The following is a 23,371-nucleotide window of genomic DNA, read 5'->3' as shown; positions in this document are numbered from 1 at the left end:
TTTAATAGTTGTATTTTTAAAATAAGATATGTAACTTTATTAGTATTTTTACAAGTGTCTACTTTACTAATATCTGAAAACAGTCAGTCACAGGTAAAATTTTTCAATGTAATAAATTCAAACAATAGAATCCAAGGATTGGCAAATAAAACCATGCTTAGGTTTGCACACGTTAGTGAATTGTTGCCGATGTATTTATGAAATTATCTGTCAGTAGTTGCATAAACAGGATTCTTGGTAAGAATCATAAAAACAGCCTGCTAATATCAGGGAGTTGGAGGTTATAAAGGCGATGTTCTTTCAAAGAAGTCATATTCACTGTGAAAAAGCGTAATTATTAAGCCAGTGAATATGAAAAATCAACCAGTGTAGGTAGGTCTAAATGGAAATGTACTTTCTTTTTCCATCATGTGAGTTCATGAAAGTGGTTTCCAATTTAAAATCAGAGGGGTTAAACCTTTAAAGCAATCTAAATGAACAGTAAGTTGAGTACTTTATGACCTAGTGCTATCAGACAAATTGAGAAGTAATATCAAATGAAAAATAGGAATTATATATTAATGTGAGAATGAATCATAGAGATGAAGAACTTAAAATCTTTAATATTAACAATATTCTAAGGTACATGACAGAATTACCGTGTATTCCTGTGCTTTAAAGTCTTTTGTTAACTTTAAATACATCATGCTGACATACAGTTCAATTTCTTGAGTAAGAGAAAAGTTTAAAGCGAGACTGAAGAAAAATGAAGTATTTGATCTTGTTAATAGCATACAGATAGAGAAAAGTGAAGTTGGTTTGGGTTTGGACCTAACTAAGCCCAAAGCAAGAATTATTTTGATATCATGTTAATTTTTAGGCCATGACAGTATTATACTTGTTAGAGTTCAAATATTAGCACTAGAGCCAGTTTTTCTGCTGTAAGGTTGCAGAGAGAGAGTCCCTTCCCAGGAGAAATTCAAAAGCTGTTTTGACACCATCCTGGGTAATGTGCTGTAGATGACCTTGACTGAGCAGGGAGGTTGGCCGAGATCTCCAGAGGTTCCTTCCAACATCATCCATGCTGTGATTCTGTGATACTGCCACTCATGCCTTTATTACTCACTGTAAGTATCAATGTCTTGATACCTATTTAGAAGGAGAGAAAGAAGAAAAGTAGAACAGAAGGAATAACTTTAGCCAATTGAATCAAGTAAAATAAAATTAAGTTAAAATAATGCAAAACAGTCAAAAAGATAAGATACTGAAAGTTCCTCTTAAAAACACGGCTAAGTCAAAAGAGGTTTGCGTCAGTACAGCTTAGTAAGATTAGCAGGACAATACCAACACTTTATGTGTCTTGATCTGTGGTTGGTCACAACAATAATTTTCTGGTCTTGCATTAACAGAGCAGTATCTGGAGTGCAGCAGTGCAGAAGAGTCAGTACTGCCACCAAAATCACACCACTGAATGGGAGGCTCTGGGTCAGTTTCCCTTGCAGGCATGTTGAGAAAGCGAAAATCTTCTGGCTCAGTCCAACACGACAAAGCATTGTTTCTGATAAGGAGAACACCTGCAGAGTTCTTTGGTTGCTTGTGAATTGGAGGACTTCCAAAGTACCTTCTAATTCTCTTCTGCAGTTTCAGTGGAAACATAGATAGTGCATACTAAGAAATGGAAAGCAAACCCTTGCAAAGTCAGTCTTTGTCATGCTAAAATCTCTCTTGCTACACACTGCAGGGAATTGATTGCATTTCCTTCTGCTTGGTGTTTAGCCACATTTTATCATTTCTTATCATATTGCAGTAGATTTCAGCCAATAAGGATCAGTGACATGGGGAAAAAGGATATCAAATGATGGGGATGACTCACTTCATTTTTATTATTTTTATGTTTGTGCTATTTTATTTTTTATTTATTTTTTATTTTTTCTAGTTTTCACTTAGCTCTCTGCAACTGTTCAAAGAGTGGAATTTGAGGCACTGGATGATAGCAGGGCCACAGGATACTTGATACTTGCCACAGGATACTAGAGACCATAAGGTCCTAGGCAGCTCTCTGATCTTCAGTAGCTGAACTGAGCTTTGCAAGATGTATAATTTTTACTGGGAATAACAGAGAGAAACCAGGACAAATATCCGTTAAAGAAGGTAAAACATTGTTTGTGTAGTAAATTCTAATAAACTTACAGACCAATGACAGAAGAACAGGAAGAGTGTGTTAGCAAGCAAGGACAACTCTAAAAGGACTAGGAGGGAGGAGGAAGATACCCCCATCATCCACTTCAAAGTGCTTCCAACGAGGGATTCTGGATGCTGATGACTGTCTACAGATTCCCTGTTGGTTGAAGTCATTGTCCCAAGAACCCAGAGGGGCATGAGAAGGGAAGCCATAACATCAGAGAAAGAAAGGTAACAAATTATTTGTATATGCAGTTTGAACTGAATGTAATTGGAGCCAGAATTAGTAGGATCACTGTAATTGGACTGATAATGGTTCTATGCATGGAACAACTGGGTTAACCATAAGCAGTGTTTCTTTAGACCACATGAATTGTGTGATCTTCAGTATAACAAACTGGCAAAGAGTTCAAACATCTTCATTTGTAATTTAGGTGCAACAAAGTTGTAAATGAATGGACATGACAGATCTGCTGTAGAAGTTAGTTTAGTTTATACTCTCCCTTAAAATGATGTGACATACTCGTTTCCCAAAGTTCAAATATGAATGGTAGTATGCTGACCACTGCAGATGTCAAGGTGAGTCCTACACGTTTTAATTCACAATTTAGTTCACTAAGCATAGTTACATAACTTCACTGATTCATGCAAATGAAGACCATTTAAGTTAGGGCAGTTACATAAATGAAGTCCTAACTGACAAGGCGAGAGATAAATTTCTCACCAGTTTAACCCAGTGTTTCCTGTATGTCTAGGGAAATAAAGAGATTTTATTGTTTCAGCTAATCTCTTTCTGAATGTATTTTGGAGAAAGTTATTTAATTTCCTTCTATTTCTCCATATGTTTAATAATATATCCTATATCTTATATGGCAAATATGTATGAATACATCACATGAAAAAAAGATCACTGGGTGACCATAGATTGCAGTCTAAAGCAAGTGATGATTTACCATGGAAACTTAGAGCTCTTCATCCTCTTCTTCCATCAGTGTCATTCATTACAACCTGCAACCTCCCTCTTCTGGTTTAGAATGAGACATTTCCACTACCATTCCAGTTTCAGATGATGTTCTGCATCTTATGGCTGTCATGAATAAAATGCTTGCTAAGCCATTGTTAATATATATTTATTATCTGCTGATCTGGTATTACTTTTCATAACGCTTTTCAGTAAAAAGTATATATTTTTACAAGGTGAAAAACTTCTCTCTCATTGTCTGGAGTGGGGAGAAAAGTGGAAAGAAATCTAAATGAGATTTAATTTTCTTAAATATTTATCAATTGCTTTATTTAAGTCATTCAAGTGGACGCCCATTCTTTAGTATTTCACATTGCCTCATGAAGCCTATCCAGTCTCTTCTTTATAGAAAATAAATCTGCTGGAGTCTCAGGGAGAGTACTACTTTCTCATTACACATGCAATTTCTTTCCTGACAGCTGCATGGCCAGTGGGGCAGAAGGATGCCACCAGCCCATTAACCTACATCTCCCATAATGCTAGTGCAGCTCGAATGTTGGAATGGTTCAAGGAAAAGCACTTCAGCAATTCTTTCTGCTTTTGCAGCTGCTCAGCATATCAGAATTTTCATTGCACATGGAAAAGATACCCTACTTCTGCAATCTTGTTAGGCTTTAAAAATCATGTCCCCAGCCTTCAGAATTGAAAAGAAGCAATGCCACAGTATATGCCTATTACACTATGCTAGCTGGAATTGGTAAGTAGAATCATGGAAGTGTACAGGAACAGTTTTGCAGAGATTTTTTCACTTCAAGCTTCTTTCCAAGCTGAAATGAAAACAAGGTGAAGCTCGCTAGTGACGCCAATTTTTGCAGGGCAAATTATTAATATTAGATTAATGATAATTATCAGTTTAAAAAGTCGCAGAAAGTTCACAATTCTGCATTAAGGATGAGATAAACTTCATTTTCAGTAAATGGAAAGTAATGTATATATTAAAAAAACAACCTTAACTATGCATACACAGGTTCTCAATGAAGTTTTCACAGTCAGCAGAAGTACACAGGAGTCAGTGCAACAGTTGTCTGCCTTGCATCTGTCAAAAATAGTTAATGGTTAGCATTATTAGAAAGGAACAGAGAAAATAACAGAACATACTATTAGCTCCATAAGTCAAGGATGCCATTTTGGATATTAAATGCAGTTCTGGTCCCAATATCTCAAGAAGATTATAGTAGAACTGTAATAGGAACAGAAAAGAATTGAAAGAATTATTAGATATATGAAACCACAGTAGTGTTATAAAGAAAAATGAGTTAAATTTACTAGATTGCTTCAACCTGGAAAAGATACAACTGAAGGAAGAATGTTAAAATGGTAAAAGTCCATGAATATTATAAAGATAATAGATAGTGCATAAACTGTATCTTGCTTTGCAAACAGAAATAAAGGAAAGGGACATGAAATTATCAGGCAGCAGAAAAGAGAAACACTTTTTGTATATTTCCATGTATTGCATATTCCATGTAATTCAATTCCGAAACTCACTGACACATAACATTGCTGATGACAAAAGTTGTCATAGGTTCAAAAAGCAAATAGACAAGTTTCTGAGGGAACAATTCAGTATGAGTGTTCAAGATAGTTATTTCATATAATATTCAGCTCAGGAAATCAGTAAGCTATGGATCCCAATAACATTGTGCATAGGTCTGAGACAGCTCATCATTCTCCTTCATCATGTCATAGGATAGTCATAGAAATCAGATACAGGTTTGGGCTAAACAGCTCTTGCTTACCGCAAGGGTAGTTCTGTGCTTATTAGCTACCAAGGCTAATTTCCTTTAAATTAAAAAGTATTTTGCAGTGGGAAAAGCCATCACAATTGGACCTTTTCACAGAGTTAGTACTTCCCAGTTTTGTGGCCAGGTAGGCAAAGAACCACTGTTCTGTGTGCCAAAAAGGGTAAACTCCTCCAATATCTGAGGCAATGAGCAATCCAGAAGGAAGTGCAAAACTCAGGAAGAAAATAACATATATATTCCAGTCCTAAAATGCTGAAGTTTTGCTTTATTAGCTTACATTCATTTACCTGTCAGGAAACAGTTGGAGCTTAGCTATGAGGGGACATATGCAGAGCCATTATTCAGAGTGACTTGGTAAATATTTAACAGCATATGAGCCCTGTGTGGTTTCACTCAGGATGTGTGTGAAGAAATCAATTTGAGGTGAAAGTGCAATATGTCTCAGCACAGATTTGTCAATAATGAGATATTCAATCTGTTTTCTGAAGGGTGTGAACCTGCCTTAGCTAGAGGTCTAATGTTTAATGGAGAAGTGGGGCCAGGACAGTGCCATTGTTCTTCTGAGTGGCACTATGTTGTATAAGGAGAAGCTTTCATTCCTTCCTTTTTTATTTTCTGTAGATCATCCGGATAACATCAAGGTGAATCTTGCTACTGCAGGTTGTCGTTCCAGCTCTGGTCTACTAGAGACAGTGACGGTGAGCTTGGGGAACCTCTGTTCTTCCAAGAGCAGGGGGCAGGGGGTTAACTCCAAGGCCCAGGGTCTTGGCATCACCCCAGTTTAACCATTGTTAGCTTAGTAGGGCCAGTTGGAAAGATATTTAAAATCACTGAGAATGTTTTCAAGCTACTCAGCTTTTTTACTGTGCAGAGAGAAAAGGAGAAAAAATAAGGACCCCAAACTTCCTCCCTCTTCCTTTGTGAACTGTTTCAATTTCTTTTATGCCAATCATTTTATTTTCTTCAGAAGGTACAAAAATTTTCTATATATTTTTTTAAAGAAATATCAAATTTTTGCCAAGCAGAGGTTGAAAATTGATTGAAGTAATCCTTTCCAATGAAGTCGTTGTTCTAACTAACTGATGGTAAAATATTTTAATTAAAATATCTCCCAAACAGCTCTGAACTGACAACTTTTTAGGAGGTTACTATTTCTTATAAATTTATAAGGTTGGTAGGTCTGTGGAATTATTTTCCCATGCTTGTGTTTTTTGTTATTCTTTGTACAAAAGGAGACTGTTTGGTTGAGTGGGATAAATGATTTTATTTAAAAGGAACGCAGGTGACAATTGAAGAAACTAATTACTTGTTACACAAATATTGGTAGGAAGTCAATAAGCACTTTTTTTTTTTTTTTTTTTTTTTTTTCTTCAGAGCAACTAGACTTTTGAGACATTCTGACAAAAGAAGCTTCGTAAAACTACTCATTGCTTTTGGGTAACAGAAGCAAATGAAGGAGAATGAGAACATTTATCTGTCCAGTCAAGTTCGTTGATTAACTCAATTATACAATGGATGAAGATATTTATTGATTTGAGATTGGTTCAGCCTCAAGCACTGATAGGTTTGCCCTGGGCTTCAGCCAAGTCTTGGAGGAAACTGCTCAAAACTTCACTTAAAAGACATTGCAAAACACAGATATGTGGTAATTTAGTCAGACAGATTTTTTTATTTTATTTGTGAGTGTGTGTGGTGTGTGTGTGTGTGTGTATGAAAGCTGTGAGATAACAGAAAACTGGAGACCAGATATTTAAAGTAGACTACTCATTTTCCAGTCTGTGTTAAAGTCATTTGGACACAACAACACACCATGGTACAAAAACGAGGAATAACACAAAAATTGCCTGTGGGTGGAGGGAACTCACAGGGACACATGGACAAGCATACCCTTCCAACAGCACCCATCATGCTCAGTAACTTGTAAGAAATGATTCTTCTTCAATGTGATATTAAATTTAACATTTTGAAAGGATTTATCGAAATTGGAGAATTCAGAGGCAATGCATTTGCACTAACTCCAGAAATACTGAATACAAGTGTTTGTAATGCTCTGCTGAAGATCACCAGAGATTCTCTGCTTATGGCTAAGGCTTTGTAATCCGCATCCTGTAATTATATATGTTTTACTGTCAAACTTGGAAAGCAAAGGTCACAGCAGTAAACTTGGTAATTCAGTTGCTTCCAAGGTGTTTCCTCAGTCTCCTAACGGTTTTGGAGTAAATGTGCTCCCTCTGAATAGTGTTTTCCAATGAGCTAGGAGCACAAATGATGCTAATTCTGTTAGACGAAATGAGTATGTTTTCACAGTATCTTTTACAATACCTGCGGTGTAAGCTTCTGCTCGTGTGTAAAAGCTTCACACTGAAGTGATCTGGATGCTATATATTTAAGCCAAACACAACAGTGTCTCACATTAACTAAATTTGGAGACTTGAATGTTCTAAGCAGGAGTTGCAAGCTATAGTTCATTAGATCATTTCGTTAACTAGAGGTTCAGAAAGCTCTGATCTTGGAGAGATTAAAGGAATCGTGAAAGACAGGCTTTGCTCAGAGATTAAATTATCCAGTTGTTTTTCCTACCTCTATGATTAAGATTTTATTTATTTATTTATTTATTTATTTAACCTCTGAAGCTTCTATATCAACTACGTCCATCATTTTAAGGAAGACACAAAATACCAGATATAAGGTTATGGGGTGGTGAGAATGCATTTAATGAACTTCAGCAAAAGAGCAGGGCTACTGTCCATTTGGTCTCACCCTCTTCCCCCTAAGCCATAAATGTGGTGCTGGAAAACAGACCTTTCAAGCTGATTTATAGCTGTTCTTACTATACTTACAGGACACTGAATTTCTCAACTCTTTTAAAATGCCATACATACAATCATACAGTCATTATCTTATTTGATTTTCTCTTGTTTTCTCTTATGCCATGTTTTAAGGTAACAATAAATGCTCTGTACACTGTTTATGACCTCATTATCACTTACTATTAACAACAAGGAAGCAGAATTTTCTTGTAAGTAGTAAGTAATTTCCTTAATTTTCAAAAAGTAAACAGGAAGCCCTAAACTCATTGCAGATAAGCAGAACTTACATGTATAACATGTATAACATGTATAACAAATTAACTTTCTAACTCACCTGACAATGGTGAGGGAAAAGGAAAAGGAAAAGGAAAAGGAAAAGGAAAAGGAAAAGGAAAAGGAAAAGGAAAAGGAAAAGGAAAAGGAAAAGGAAAAGGAAAAGGAAAAGGAAAAAGGAGAATCTTTCTCCAAGGGAGTTGAATATTTTGCCATCCAGGAATCAAGATAAAATTAGTTGAAAATTCATACTACTTAATAAACAGACTGAGCTTGGCCTATGAAGTCTTAGGGATAATAACTTCAAACTTTTCAGTGCATTAGATCATTACTTAAGAAAAGAGTAAGAAACTTGGCAAGTTTATGTCACTCGATTTTTAGAGCTGAAAGAAAAATACTGTATATCTTGTAATAAAGCCCCAAGAAAGACACTGAATCACATGATATCGAGAAGATTTAGTCAGATAATATTTAGCAATTTGGATCAGATCCATATCTCATATAAGCTGTCATACCTTCAGTTCTCTAGCTAAAGTATGAAAATTTACTTCAGCTGAATATTTTCACTATAGACACTGACCAATACAAGCTTAATACTACCTTTTCATTTTGTTGTGTGAGTGAAAATAAAAAGTGTTATATTATGTCTCTTGTGCTTTGATGACAAACCCAAAATTGGCTTTAACTGAACTTGTCTTCAGGTTTTCCACTCTCTCTCTCTTTTTTTTTTTTTTTTTTTTTTCCTACCCCTCCCATGTGTTGGCTCCAAGAAAATCAGACTGTACTCAATTATTGTGTCCCTTTAAAATTTTGGTAAGATTGTATGGAACCATGGTGATTTCTAGCTGTTGGAGCAACAGTAGAAACAGTGACCTCAGGGGAAGTTTGTTAAATTTACATATTTATTAAGACATAAGGTTTTGTAACACCATAATGTTGATTTTGTCAGATATACCTTGTTTGAGCTAAAAGCTAGATTACCTAATATTTAGTCACAAAGGTCTGAATAGATGTAGCAAAAGTTGAAAATGTGCACATAATGTGTTAATACATTTTGTTAATTTATTCTCTGTAAATACTGAAAAATAACATGCTTTAAAAAATACCTGCTTTAACTATTTTCTCAAGATTCCAGCGCTTTTTTTTTTTTTTTTTTTTTTTTTTTTTTTGACACTAAGTTTGCTATTAAAACAGCAGTTAATGAAATTCATACAATCTACACATTATACTCATACTTTCAGGCAACACCTCCTTCAGCAGATTCCTCCCTGGTATCGGTTGATTGGCTCCTGTTTTTCAGCACTCCTTCGTCTGAATTTCCTCAGTTCACACTTTAGAAATCATTGTCAGTGAAGGCATAAACCCATTACTTTCTACATTTAATATCTTTTTAATTTCTTTTTTTTTAAATTAAGGGTGCAGTGAAACTTATTATCTACACCTATCTCTGCACAGTACTTCTAGCTAATGTAAGCACTTCAATGATGTATTTGCATTTAGATTAAATTATACAGAGTAACTCAGATCTAGGAATCTACAGCTGAGCTAGAATAATGACTGTTTTATTGAGATTATTTGTGTTGAGTTTAATGGAAACACCACATTCAAATCATGGAACCTATTTTTTAAAGCCTTCCAGCAGATTATCATCTTAAATATTTTTCTTGGCCCTGATTTAGGAAAATATCTATATTGAGGACAGCACCTAAGGGTTTGTTTTCCTGAGCATGGGCCTTCAGTGCTGTAACAGTCAGGACACTCTTGACTTCTAATTTCTGACCAATTAAAACAAGAGATTTGAATCTTGGACAAATTAACTCCTCCATAATGTGCATCAAGAACATCATAAATAGGAAACTGGAGGAATGTTGAGACTGGGTTTAAATAGTCAAGAATATTTTAAGAGTCGGCATGAAATGACACAAGATTGGGCACTTTCTTCATTCATGGAGGTACTCACTAGCAAAATATTCAGGAGGTATTTTTCAAACACTTTGGCCTATTTCATATTCCGCTAACATGTCTGCTTCTGTCCTATGGAATAAAGTATTTTTCTTCTCATAGCTTCTTAAGATGAATCCATTGGTCACACTCCTCACTCTTGGCTTGCTCTGTGCCCTGCCTCCCTGCCTTTCTATATTCCTTTCATTTCATTTAATCAGAGCTACCATACTTCAGAGAGGAATGGGACAAGAGTAAAATAAGTATTTTTTTTTTTTTTCCAATCCAGAAGATAGAAGAGAGAGAAACTTCATTAGACTATTTCAATTACAATTCTTTTACAGTATCTTATCACTTCCATCAGAATATTAGCTATCAGATGCATTGGATAGAATAAGAAGAGGAAAAAAAAATGTAACAACATTTAAAAATTATTTTGAAAAGAAAATGAGGTCATACCATGAATTGAAACTAATAGCTATTCTTATTTCGTTAGAGAAATCTCTACTGCCGGTCATTGTTTATTGATTTGCCTCAGAAAACTGTAGTAGAAGAGCAGTCCAATAAATAGAGTGTTTCCCTAAATAAATCTGGCTTTGAGTCCTCATTTTCTGTATGTAATATACAAATGAGGCAGAAAATTTGACTTATGAGGAGCTTTATGGCAATAAACACATGATAATGACCTGCCCAGGTGTTATGATTGAAGGCTGCAAATAGAGAACCACTTAGTAAAAAAAGATAATATTAATCAGGACATTTTCAGCTAAATGTGTTTATGCAAAAGGATGATTAAGCAAAACAAAAACAATAGTCTTTTTTTTTTTTTTTCCCTTGTTTTTTTGTTAGGTTTGTGTGTGTGTGTTTGCATATGTGTGTGTGATGTTGTTTGTTTTCTTCAAATTTCCTTGGGATGATTTTCTGAGATATGAAATGGTATTAAGAAACAGTGGCACCACTCATGATAACTCCTATGGTTAGAAGACTCTTTTAGAGTGCTAACCATGCATGTTTAAGTCTCTGCTCTAATTCTTGCCTCTGTAAGAAAAATACATATCTTCTTCTGGTACACAGAGAAAAAAAGTATACTCCAAACTCACAAGGCAAGATTACTTTCTTCTTTTCTGAAAATTTCTGGGGCCTCCTCTCAGGCTCCTCTTAACTGGGCTGAACAAAGCAAGGGACCTCAGCTGCTTCTCATGTGTATTGCTCTCCAGACCCTTCACTACTTTGTTACCCTCCTTTGGACATCCTCTTTATGTCTTTGGACATACAAGTTTTATGTACTTTTTATATTGTAATTCCCAAAACAGCACTCAGTACTCAAGGTGAGGCTTCACCAGCCCAGAGCTTCCCTTACCAGTCAGCAGGCCTGTGCCCCTCCTGGCTACTCTAACTTATTGTAGTAATATGCTAACCAGAATATATACTCTTATGTGGATGAAAGAAAGCATGACATCCAGATTCACGGAACTATAAATTAGCCTATTCCAAGATATCAACAGAAGTATAAGAAAAAAAGCTGTGGCCATAAATATTATAAACAGTGTACTAGAGTCTACTGTAAATACAAGCTTCACTCTTCAATAGCTTCTTTCCTCATCTCTGCAGGTGGTGATTTGCTGTGTTTGACTTTTATAGTTACAGCTTTATGCAGTGCTACTTGTCTTTTCCAGGCACTCAAAATCACACCATGGAAAACTGATTTTCTTTTTTATCTTACATAATGACTTTTAATTCTGAAGCAAGGTAACACGAATGCAGAAGGCAAAGATTCACAAGGTACTGCTCTGATCCTTCAGGCAACATCTCAGGAGCTGAGTAAAACTTTTTCTCACATTTGGAGTCAATAAGTCACTTGCTACCATGGACCTGAGAAACCACAGTATGATTCCTCTTCCAATGATGTGTAAGACAAAATGCCATGAAAGAGACAATACAGTCTTGATTTAAATGTATGTGTGAGAGTATATTTTTTTCACCATTTCTACATCTATTATACTGCTGATAGAACATATTCATTTTTACTGAGAAACAGAGAAATTCAAAGAAGTCTTGAGATACTGCATTTCCACCTAACAGCTGGAAGCTCATCCTTATATTTTCACATGTATTTCCTGCAACCCCTTTTACTTAAAAAAAAAATAAATCTTTTACAGATGTTCTGCATACTTGCAGTAAATCATCAGCTGCTAAACTTCTGTGTTATGGATAAACCCCACATGCCTTTGACCTGATATTTTTCACTCCTAGTTACAGTAGCATGTGAAGCTTCTCAAAGAATTTGTAAATGACAATATCATTAACAAAACCCAGCTTTTAACAAATCACAGTGACATGCTCAATCTTGAAAAGTGCTAAGTTCCCTTTTGAGTTATATCTGTGTTATCACAAGTAAACTGAAATAATTTCAAAATTGATTTTTGCGGGAACAAAGGAGACCTAGTCTGGGATTCACAAACACTGTGAATGTTGTCTAAGTGCTGGTCTTCAGTTTGATGGATTGTTTTTTTCCCAAGTTATCTTACTGAAAGCAAAGACAAACCAACAGACAGCACTGTTTCATCCAAGTTATGATTGTTAGAGCTAACTAATTTTCTAAGCTGTGCAAAATGAAAAAAGGACAAAAGACATAAAATGTAGTAAAATAATTTTCACACTAGGCATTATTTCAGGAGGATTTTCTTCATTTGGTATTTACATTAATATAAAAGAAACAAGACTCTCTAGGAATTTTGTGAGGTTGAGAATATTTTGTTTAAATATTTAGTTCATGTATTGCCTAGAAGTTTGCTGAAAGCATATTTAATTTGTGTAATGACTTTATGATCAAACAATTTTACATTAAATGATTTTTTTCCAAATGCTTTCTATTAAAATTATTGTGAAATTATTGCAGAATATAAAATAAAGTACATCTAAAATCTATTTAAAATTGGCAGAAGCAAGAGAAGTAATTGATCTAACAATGGAGAATTGTCCAAACAGAATGATGCCTTTTGTTGAATAAGCCATGGGGTGTTTTCATCTTGTTTGGTGAAGTGAGTTGGACAACTTACAGTTAGATAGAGAAATACTAGTTATACAGAATTTCATAATGCAGTAAATACGAAATTCACCACTGGAGAAACACTTCTTTACACACAGTGAAAATCTCAGAGATACTGTTCAGCTAACTTCACTGGTTCCAGTGAAACAACTACCCAATATTCTAGGATCTGATTGTTTAACAGATTGTTATGTTTAAAATAAATCCAGATAAAACAAAAACAAAGCAAAACAGAACAACAGCAACAACAACCCCACAAACTAATGTGCTTTTAGTTTTTATGGCTTGAATTTGATATTAATATTTTCATCTGAGTTTACATAAGTGTTTTGACACCTTAAGCACCATCCATAATTTGATTAATTCAGCACATGTAGTAGTTTAGCCTAAAAGTCTTTCTACCAAGTCATTGACACGAAAGATGGAATTTATGCTCCCACAGGAGCAATCTGTTTCTTGATGCATTGGATGCTTTGGAGACATTACTTCATTTCCTGTGCCATACAATACACATCTACTTCTGTCATTATTGATGATCCTCCATTTTAACTTCTATTGCAAAAAATTTTATAGAAATCTTTCAAAAAAGGATTTAAGATTTACTTCCTTGATATGGATAATTTTTCATTTCTAAAGCTCATTCATATTTATCAGTAGATCTTGTTCTCTTTGTAAATAATATACTAAGCATCTTTTTCTGGTTTTGTTAGCTGCATATATATGAGGCTTTCTAATAAAAAAAAATATATGGTTTAGAGAGAGTGGAGTAATCATTTCTTTGTGATGCTGTGTGCCTTTTGATTTCTGTACTTTGCAGAAGATAGAACACAAGGCAAAGCAAAAAGCAAGGCAAGGTAATATCCCATATAAAATGTATTTCTGCTATTTAATTTAGCTTATCATCAAGTAGTATAGCTAATGCATTGACTAGCTAGATAAGATTATACAGTCTCCAGACTTCAGCACCATTCATATCCTATCCTACAAGAGTTTTCTGTGCTTCCTTCTGGAAATGGAAAACAAATTAGATAGCTATGCTTTATTTCTTCAAAAGTGTTGTATCTCCATTTGTAAAATACACAATGTAATGCTGCAGCTAACATGTTATCAGAGACTCTGAGTGTGGGGACAGGGAAACCAGCTGACTAAAAACACTGGAAATGGATTGGCTACTGCTAAGTTATTTTATGTATGTATGTATGTATGCATTTATTTATTATCAAGTACACTTGTTTACAACATGGAAATACTCAGTATAAACACTGAATCCTTGAAATGAAGAAGCATTCTTTACTCCTCTTCATCTTCGTATTAGTAATGGCCAATGTCCAGATGATGCAAGCTGGAGGAATCATTATTCATGGTAGAGAGCTCAGGCTATAGCTGAAGATGAAGGTGAGATGGTACCCAGTAATGTTTTCAGTGGAATTATTTCTGTGGTACAATGTGCTCTCAACAGAAAAACTCACAGAAATGCAGAAAGGAAATCAAAGGAGCTCTCCTGCATCATCCTCTTTTGCAGAAGATTATGCATGTTAATTTGCATCCTCCTGTGGGGGTGTCTGCCTTGACACTGGCAATCTGCAGAGGAGAGTGTGGTCAGTGACAAGTTTCACAGCATTGTTTAAGTTAACTGATGTCTGGTGTCTCCTTGGATCCAAGCACTTTAGCTTATTGATATTATTCATACAAAATGGGGTGTGACAATAACATGTGGATGTGGGCATGTGATGTCTTCAGAGAATCACCGTCATCTCCATGTCTGAGCATCTTTCCCTAAACCAGTTTTCCAAGAGACGTGTGAACACCTTCCTGAGTTTGTACATCCCTATAATTTCTTATCCCATTCTCTCTCCTGAACTTTTTTTTCTGTCATGCTTACAAAAATAAGTAAATAAATAAATAATATTAATAATAATAGCACCACCAACAAGCAAGCTAACAAACAAACAAACAAACAACAGCTTGACAGGACAGAGGTAATCACTGCTTTTGTCTGGTGTCCTGGTGTCCTGGCAAACAGTAAGGAGAATTGCTATTTTCCAAGGGTATTCTCATAGCTGTTTAAATGTGCTGTGTACAGTTAGAGATCTGGCCACTGGAGGTTTCCGGTAAAATTGCTGTTAGGGGAAAGCTCCAGCATAAGGTGATACTGTTGTGTGTTACTTGTAAGTTGTCTTTTGAAGACTTTCCTTTTCTTTAGGGTTATTAGGGAAAATTAGTATGTTAGCCTCTTAACATCTGTGAAGTTAAGCAGCATGAATATTCCATCTTTATTTCCTTAAATCCCATGTGTCTTTGCACCCACACATTCCCTTTTGTCTTATACTGGGATAGTAAGTCACATGAAAAAGAATATGTTCTCTGTTTTGTTTACATCACACTGAATATATGAGATATTAGTGCATGAACAGGGTTTATAAATATTGAGATTTTATATGAAGTTAATACTTTATAAAAACCAGTGTCATGGGAGGGTCTCAAAGCCCACATTTTGGTAAGAAAATAGAATGAGATTTATCTTGGGCCATTTTAGTAAATGTTTTACAGTATTGGTTAGAAATTTAAAATTAGAACAATGATTTAGTAATTGTTAAGCCTGATAGTGAGTTTACTGCTGACTATACAGCTATAACAAATCACTTCAGCACTTCATCTTTTATGGTGGAGTGGCAATGACCCAATGTGAAAAATTAGCTGGATTGGTGGAGTGTCTGGATACTCCCTACTGAGGTTTTTGAAGATGATTTCATTTCCAGGAACTTTCAACTAGAGACGCACAAGGCAACTGGAAAGACTGAGTGGTAGCTCTGCCAGCCACAACTCTCTCTTCACACTCCTTGCCTTTCCTCCCATCTTTCTGTCCTTCTGCTTCCTCTCTTCTCTACCGTCTCCTCATAAATAAAGGCAAAGCTGTAATTGTATTGTAGAGGACATGCAATGAAGATTTAAAGCCTGCACATTTGGAACAAGATTATTCAGTTAGCTGGGACAGGTGCAATAATCTATAAATATATATTTTATTAAGATCATATAGGACACATACTATTAAATACTGACATACAGATTTCAGTATGTGTTAAATGTGCACCAATGTGGTAACCTTGTGCGATCTTTCTTTTGGAGATTCTTAAGGACTTAAGGGTTTTTATACAAGACATATGTTTGTGTTATTGGCCAGTTGCCTGACAGTACTACAGGTTTTGCAGTTTTCACTCATAATTAAAAGCATGCCTCTTCACAGAAGTTAAAAGACACAAGCCTGACAGGCATTCAGGATACACTGAAGAGGAAAACAAAATTGAAAAAAAGCAATTCAGAATCATGATCTCAGTGAAAACTGAAATGGGCAAACTCTTTATCAGACCTGGGACTTGGTTTTGTCACATGCCAGTTGAAGATGAGGCCATCATTAGCACCCTAGTCTGGGTACCCTAATTTGAAAAAGGTCACTTAATCTTTGTTTCTCTGCCATAACATGAGCAACAAGAAATTTTAAGTGTATTGAGCTCATCTTTTGCCTGCTGCAACAACCTCCTCTTTGTTTCCCCTGACTTTGCAGACAACCTTCTTGATCCAGAAAAAAAATGGGGCACCCAAAACAACAGTTCACCTGTATGTTCTGTTTTCCTGAGTACTTTTCAGGTTTGTTGTGCTGAGGCTGCAAATTAAGTATATGTTCATGCAAAGTGTCATCCAAAAGCTTTGCTGAAATTCTTTTTATTAATCATGGTATTTAATTGGAACAGGTTGCCCAGGGAAGTGGTGGAGTTGCCATCCTTGGATGTATTTAAGAGATGTGTGGGTGTGTCATTTAGGGACATGTTTTAGTGGTGGCCTGTTTAGTGTTAGCTTGTATGGTTGGAGCTGATGGTTTTAAGGGCCGTTCCAACCTAAATTATTGTGTGAGTCTTTGATTAGTCTTAGTCTGCTGCTTCTATATATTTTATGGCCCATTATATCTTTCAGTAGTCATTAATTTCTACTTCAGTACAACTAATTGCTCGAAAGAGTGTTTAGTCTTTATTTGAAGGCTGTTATTTTGAAGTTCAGTTTGATCACCAAGGATTAAACTGTTCCTCGCTTTTCACTTTGAGACAATTGTACAAAAGTAACATTTCCATTAAGACTAAAACAAAACACAAATATATTTATCATGCTGCCATGCAGATTTTCCTATAGGAATGCCACGAGAAGTAAAGTCCCAGAGTATTTTAAGTATTTCCTTATGAAGAAAGTGTTGCAACTGAAGTAGTTCATACTCTGCCTTCTAAAAATACACCCTCTGCCACCTATCCACAGCGTTACAATTCTTTCAGGCTATGTCTTCAGAACTCAGGCTAACTACTGTGATATATTCCATAGCCATGAGAAATACAGAAGTGTCCTTCTCATGCATAATAAGGTTGTTACTGTAAACTTTTCTTTGCCCATTGCTTCATTTTATTAATGCCTTTTCTGTCTCCACTGATTCTATCTTCATCTTATAAAAAAATCTAAATGTTGGAGCTTTTAGAGACCTTGCATGGCATGCCCCTACCTTGTCTGTTGCCTGGTACTTGGTGAGCTGATTGTGTTTCCTAGTCAGTCTGTGACTGTGGCCTCCTTTGTCTTCAGGGAAGTCCTTCCATGCCTCCAGTCACAATATTATTGATTCAGGAACAAGTGAAAAAAAATTTCTTCAATTACTTTCTTCCATACCCCCTTAAAATTCTATGTTTTTGAAGTCTGAAAAATATATAAAGCTTTTGGAAACCGAGTTTCTGGAAATTTAAGGCTGTATTTTCAGAATCCAGATCACTTAACCTGCCACCCATATCAGCTAATCACTTCATCTGCTACCTCTGCTAATCATCTGGTTTTCATCCTCATATTAGCCCATATTGTCCTTTCAGTGATTATGTCAATACCTCTGTCTTTTTTTTTTTTTTTTTTTTTTTTTCCTCATAGCATCTACTGCACTGGAGCCTTTTACAGGACACAAATGATGGTAATCCTTCACATGTATAAGTAGATTTTTTAGAGGCTTGTAAGCAGTATTTTAATGGATAAATCAAAAAGTAGATCCTTAATCTGTTCAATCCAGAAATCAGAGTTTTTTTTTTTTTTTTTTTTTTTTTTTTTTTTTTTTTACTGTATTGGGAATTAGATTGGAAACTGGAGAAGCTTTTGGTTTCAGTTTTATTTATTTATTTATTTATTTATTTATTTATTTATTTATTTATTTATTTATTTATTTATTTTCGTATTATGACACAGAAACACTCAGGTTCACAATGAATGAAAATAAATATGAGGGTGAAGAATAACATTCTATTAAAGTTTATCAAGGCTGTATACCCAAGTTACAGTGGAGGATGCTAAGCAGTATTATTTTAAGCAGAAATACCAACTTTACGTTAGAATCATACTGAAATCTTAATATGCCCTGATATTTCAGAAGTGAAACAACACCCAATGTGAAAATTTGCACTTCTGAAACCCATCTTATTTCACTGTGACCCTAAATGGATATTCAACAGCTTGAACCTAGCAACTTATGTTTTTAAGCTTTCTAAACTATACAAATAATCTCTATAGTGATATTTTTAAAATGTCAGAAGTCTTAGATATTTTCCTTTCTTCTTTGCTCACACCAGTTGTTAGCACAACTCACTGTACAATTTTTGTAGCAGTGACACTTGGAGAGCAGCAGAATGTTAATTTATGAGCTATGCTACATAAGCCCCATAAGGCTTAGAGTTATGATTGCAATTTATCATACCAGAGATGAGTGTTTTTAACAAAGCAGTGTTTATCAGTGTGCTTTTGGAATTTTTTGTGTACAATCTTTTTTTTTTTTTTTTCCTGCAATCCAGATTTATGACTTACTTGCTCATATGGCTACCTAAGACAATTTTCTCACTGCACTTAATAATTGCAAGATATCTGTAAGGTAAAAGAAGAATCTATACCCAACAATTAACATTTGTATCTTTATTTATTTTATTTTATTTTATTTTATTTTATTTTATTTTATTTTATTTTATTTTATTTTATTTTATTTTATTTTATTTTATTTTATTTTATTTTAATTTTATTTTTTATTTTATTTTATTTTATTTTATTTTATTTTATTATTTTATTTTATTTTATTTTATTTTATTTTATTTTATTTTATTTTATTTTATTTTATTTATTTTATTTTATTATTTATTTGTTTTGGTCTCCTTTGATTTCAGTAGCTGTTTGGACAATATATGTTTCCCAGGACAAGATACAAACCTACAACATATGATATAACGTGCACACAGAGAAGTCTTGTGTTTCATTCTGAAGAGAATACATTACTCTTGTGTGAAATAAGCCTTAGGTTTTAGCTCAGTTGTGCTTTTTCCAAGATACATGGGACATTCCCCCTTACTCTTCCACTGCATGACTGCATGTATGCCTTTTATATATTACCAGGTGGTAGTAGAAGAATCAAAGCGAGATTTTATCCCACTGCAATACTTGCACAACCTCTTTCTGCTCTCATGCATAGTAGCAGAGAATGCTGAGTCTCGGGATTTGTGAGCTCTGTGTAAACTATCCTGAAGGACTTGGCCTTAAGAGGATCCTTAGTATATCCTACTTGTATCATACCTGTAGGCAGCCTCTGAACAAGGACAGGGTGGACATCCTGCTTCAGTGAACTGCAAGAGCATCCTTCGTGCCTTCTGGTGACACATGTAACTCTCCTTAGCTATCTGGCTAGCAAACTTAGCAAAAAGTGTTCCTGCTTAGAATCACCCCACCGGGCCTCTTTCTGCTCTGCCATAGATCCCAGGGAGAAAATCTGCTGACTACACCATGTGCCACTGGCATCCTCACTGAGGGAAAAATGTCTTCAACCCTTTTCACCAGAACATTTATGCAGAAACGAATGAGTAATGTCCTTGGTGGTGCGACTGATTACTAAAGCTTGTGCTCTATCCTCAGTCATTGCAGCAGGAAAAAAAGAACTAATGTACATCCTAGAAAAATGTTGGTGTTTAGAAAATAAATCCCTGAAAAGTCTGGAAGGGTTATTAGAGAAACTGACTAGTGAAAGGCTTTTCAATGTCTGTTTTACAAATACATATAACAAGCAAGGATGTGGTGAAGAGGCAAACATATAAATAGCTATACAGTGTTCCTCCCAACCCTTCAATCTTTATCAAGGAACTAGAAATAAAAGGTCGTGTCTAAACCAGAGAAGTAAGTGTACTTGGAAACATCCTTGCAGACTGACACAACCTGGCATGCAACAGACCATGGCTGATGATAATGAACTCTCGTTGTGTGCAGGCTAAGTTGGCTGCATGGAAACTGTCAATTAGCAATGGTCCCTGGAGCTCCCTTGCTGCCATATCATGGCCAGTGGTTCTCGCCATGGTAACCTGTTGGTTAGCAGAGGCTGAAGCCATGCCAGGGAACGACCTAATAAATCACTCATATTGCCAGTTGTTTTTCAGTATCCAGGAGTTATCCCAGGCACTGATTAGTGTACAAATAAAGACAAAAAGTTATTTTTCAAAATTATGTTAATAATAAATTAACAATAAATACTTTGAATTCTAATCAGAAGCAACATGCTCATATTTGTCTGTTTATTTCCCTGAAAATATTAGAAATACTAAGCAGATGCCATTTATACAGATTTGGCTGAATCCCCTCTACGGGACGGAAGATCTTGGTTCACCCTGCAGAATTTGCATCTGGATGTTAAAAGGACGGGGAGGAGGGTGCACTTCTGCAGAGCAGCCTGCCTCTTCTGATTCTTCTTTCTGCTCCCTCCTAGGAGATGCTTTTTCCCTGACTAAATGAGATGTCATTTCCTGAAGAAAAGAAACACGTGAAATTGTTTCTTCCTGATCACAGGGGCAACAAATACCATCAAGGTTTGGCTGTCTGATTTAGCCATAGTCCCTGTGATCTTCTTTTCCCCTTGAGGGTTCTAAATACAGTTGGCTACTATTTGATAGGCAAAGGCCATGCCTAAGCACAGAGTGGCAAGCTTAACTCTGGCATTGTCAGAATCAGGTCATATTTCTTTCAAACGTTCTATAATTTTTTTAGGTTTTCACGGGGTTAGGGGTGAAGTTCAAAACCATCAGAGGAGACAACTATTACAGGTACTTTGCCATCCACCACCACACTGCCTTGGAGCAGATTCCTGGGAGGTATTCTTAACTAATTTTTTAATCTTAGAAAAACAAAACAAAACAAATCACAACACAACAAAGCAACAGAAACACATTCTGGAGACCTAGCAACAGAAGTATGTTGGTTACCCAAAGATTCAAAGTACTCAAAAGATATTTTAACTAGCCCACAGGGAAAGAGGGAGGAGATACCATTCCTTATATCCTCTACCAATTGGCTCCTAGAGTACAAAAGGGAGAAAAGGTAATTATTAATAGTATACAAGAGATCATTCCCAAAGTACAGAGATGATAGCAATGCAGGGCCCAAATACCAAATTAGGCTCTAGGCTAGTGCTTCACAGCACAGTGAACCAAAAAAGCCAAACACAACATTTAACAACCTCTCAGATCTGATGTTCAGTAAAAGAGAGAACATGGCATGGATCTCGGATGGAGGCTGAGTGGCTTTTAATACCTGTGGGACCATCAGCTTTCTCAAGGAATGTAGCTGAGTTTTATAGTTGTTACTCTAAAATCCTGAAAGATATAATACTGTTGCTATCTCTTTTGATTTTCTGTGAGCTGTCTTTCAGAACTCCATAACAGGATCACATTGATTCCGTTCTGTTGGATGGTTCTATAAATCTGCAGAAAGATGAAGATTTCTGTTTTTGTTTTATTTTGTATTAAATTTACCATCACATTTCAGAGCTATATACAAGCATGTAAACATATTTTCTAGATTTGTTTGTTTGTCTTTAGTGTCTACATAGCTTCTTGGGTGCAAGCAGGGGAAGGTTGGTAAATTTTTGCAGCTGGTTCATCCCCTGTCCCGTCTCCATTAGCATCCCCTGCTGCTGTGTGTATCCAAAGGGCTGAGGAGTTAGCAGCTGTGTACTCTCCTTACCTCCTGTAACTCATACTGTGGCTCCCATCAGGCTTCATTGTAGACTGAGGTGTTCAGGTCTTGTCTGAAGCTCACTGAAGCAGTAGTAGTCAATTTCACATCCTACAAAACTTCTGAAAGAACTTTCCATCACATAAGCTCTTGTGGAATCTGCTTGTCTTAAGCTAGACTTCACATTGACATTGCTTCTGTATTATGCTCTGTTTCAACACTGGTGCTTGGTGACATTCTAACAGAGTGCATTTTAACATAAATACTGAGGTGTCTATGGCCTTATATGTAAATATTCTCTGAAGTGATGTGGCTGATGTGTGTGGTCTATGCAGAGATTTCTGAACTGAAGTTTAGATGCAGTAAGAAATACTAGGCTGATGGAGGAGCTGTTTCTCAGTACATGTCATTGCAGTATGACTGACACAGAATCATACTAAATGATCCTACATCCACACTAGATCTTCTCTACATCTCTACGTCAAATCAAAGGAATAATTTCAATAGGTTTTAAAGAACACAGCATCCTAAAATTATATTCCAATTAATTATATTTCATATATATATGGTTATATGTAAAATGTGTGCACACAAATTTTGGGGTGGGTTGTATAGGAGAGCATGTATATGGGCACATATGTACAAATGCATATCCACAAAATTATTTGAAGTAGTGGTCTGTGCATCCTTTCTTTTCATTAGAAAGTTAAAAAACAAAGTCCTTGGGTTGTCCCTACTGCTGATTCTGTGCATGTTAATAAGTGAGAGAGAGAGACAAACTCAGTATTGCTATCAGGATAGTGATGAGCTAGTCTGTACTGATTTCGCTTTGATCTATTAAAGGGCCCATGATGAAAATTAGCTGCAGATATTAGCAGAATTCTCACAGAATACCCAGCTGTCATAGGACCTTAATTGTCGATAGGAAAAATAAAATGAATTATATTTTTCTGCAGATAATGACTGAAATACTTTGTCCAGTTTATAGCCCAAGTTAAGCCTCTTTGGGCTTGAATGGAATCATTCTGAGAAAATTTAGTCCGTCATTCTAATTTGTAAACTCATGTCTGCAGAAATTTTTTATTTATGTTGCTTAGTTATCTTCCAGAGAAAAGATTAACACTCAGTGGTAGCTACAGCTGCTTTTAAAGCCAGCTCAAGCATATGCTTCCTGCTGGTACCCTAGAAATAATGTACTTAGTCTTGCTGTGAGTTGTCTGATATCACCTTTGCCTTTTCAACCTTAGAGAACAACCCAATTCTTTTTATTTTAGATTAAATCCCACAGATATTATGGGTCTTACTTTGGGAAGTAGAAAGTCTCAAG

At 35.6% G+C, this 23,371-nt stretch overlaps 1 long non-coding RNA gene across 1 annotated transcript; it reads right to left on the bottom strand.

The window, feature by feature from the left end:
• LOC119714356 (uncharacterized) lies at window positions 1-22,245 on the bottom strand. The gene is made up of 3 exons (XR_005261469.2): window positions 22,054-22,245; window positions 4,130-4,217; window positions 1-1,128 (listed from the first exon to the last, which is right to left on the bottom strand). It is a non-coding gene; the product is annotated as an uncharacterized lncRNA (long non-coding RNA).
• Between the last annotated feature and the right edge of the window lie 1,126 nt (window positions 22,246-23,371).

This window comes from Anas platyrhynchos, chromosome Z, assembly GCF_047663525.1.
Source record: "Anas platyrhynchos isolate ZD024472 breed Pekin duck chromosome Z, IASCAAS_PekinDuck_T2T, whole genome shotgun sequence".
Classification (NCBI taxonomy): domain Eukaryota; kingdom Metazoa; phylum Chordata; class Aves; order Anseriformes; family Anatidae; genus Anas; species Anas platyrhynchos.
The sequence above is the reverse complement of the archived record's forward strand: the minus strand, read 5'-3'. Positions and strand labels throughout refer to the sequence as shown.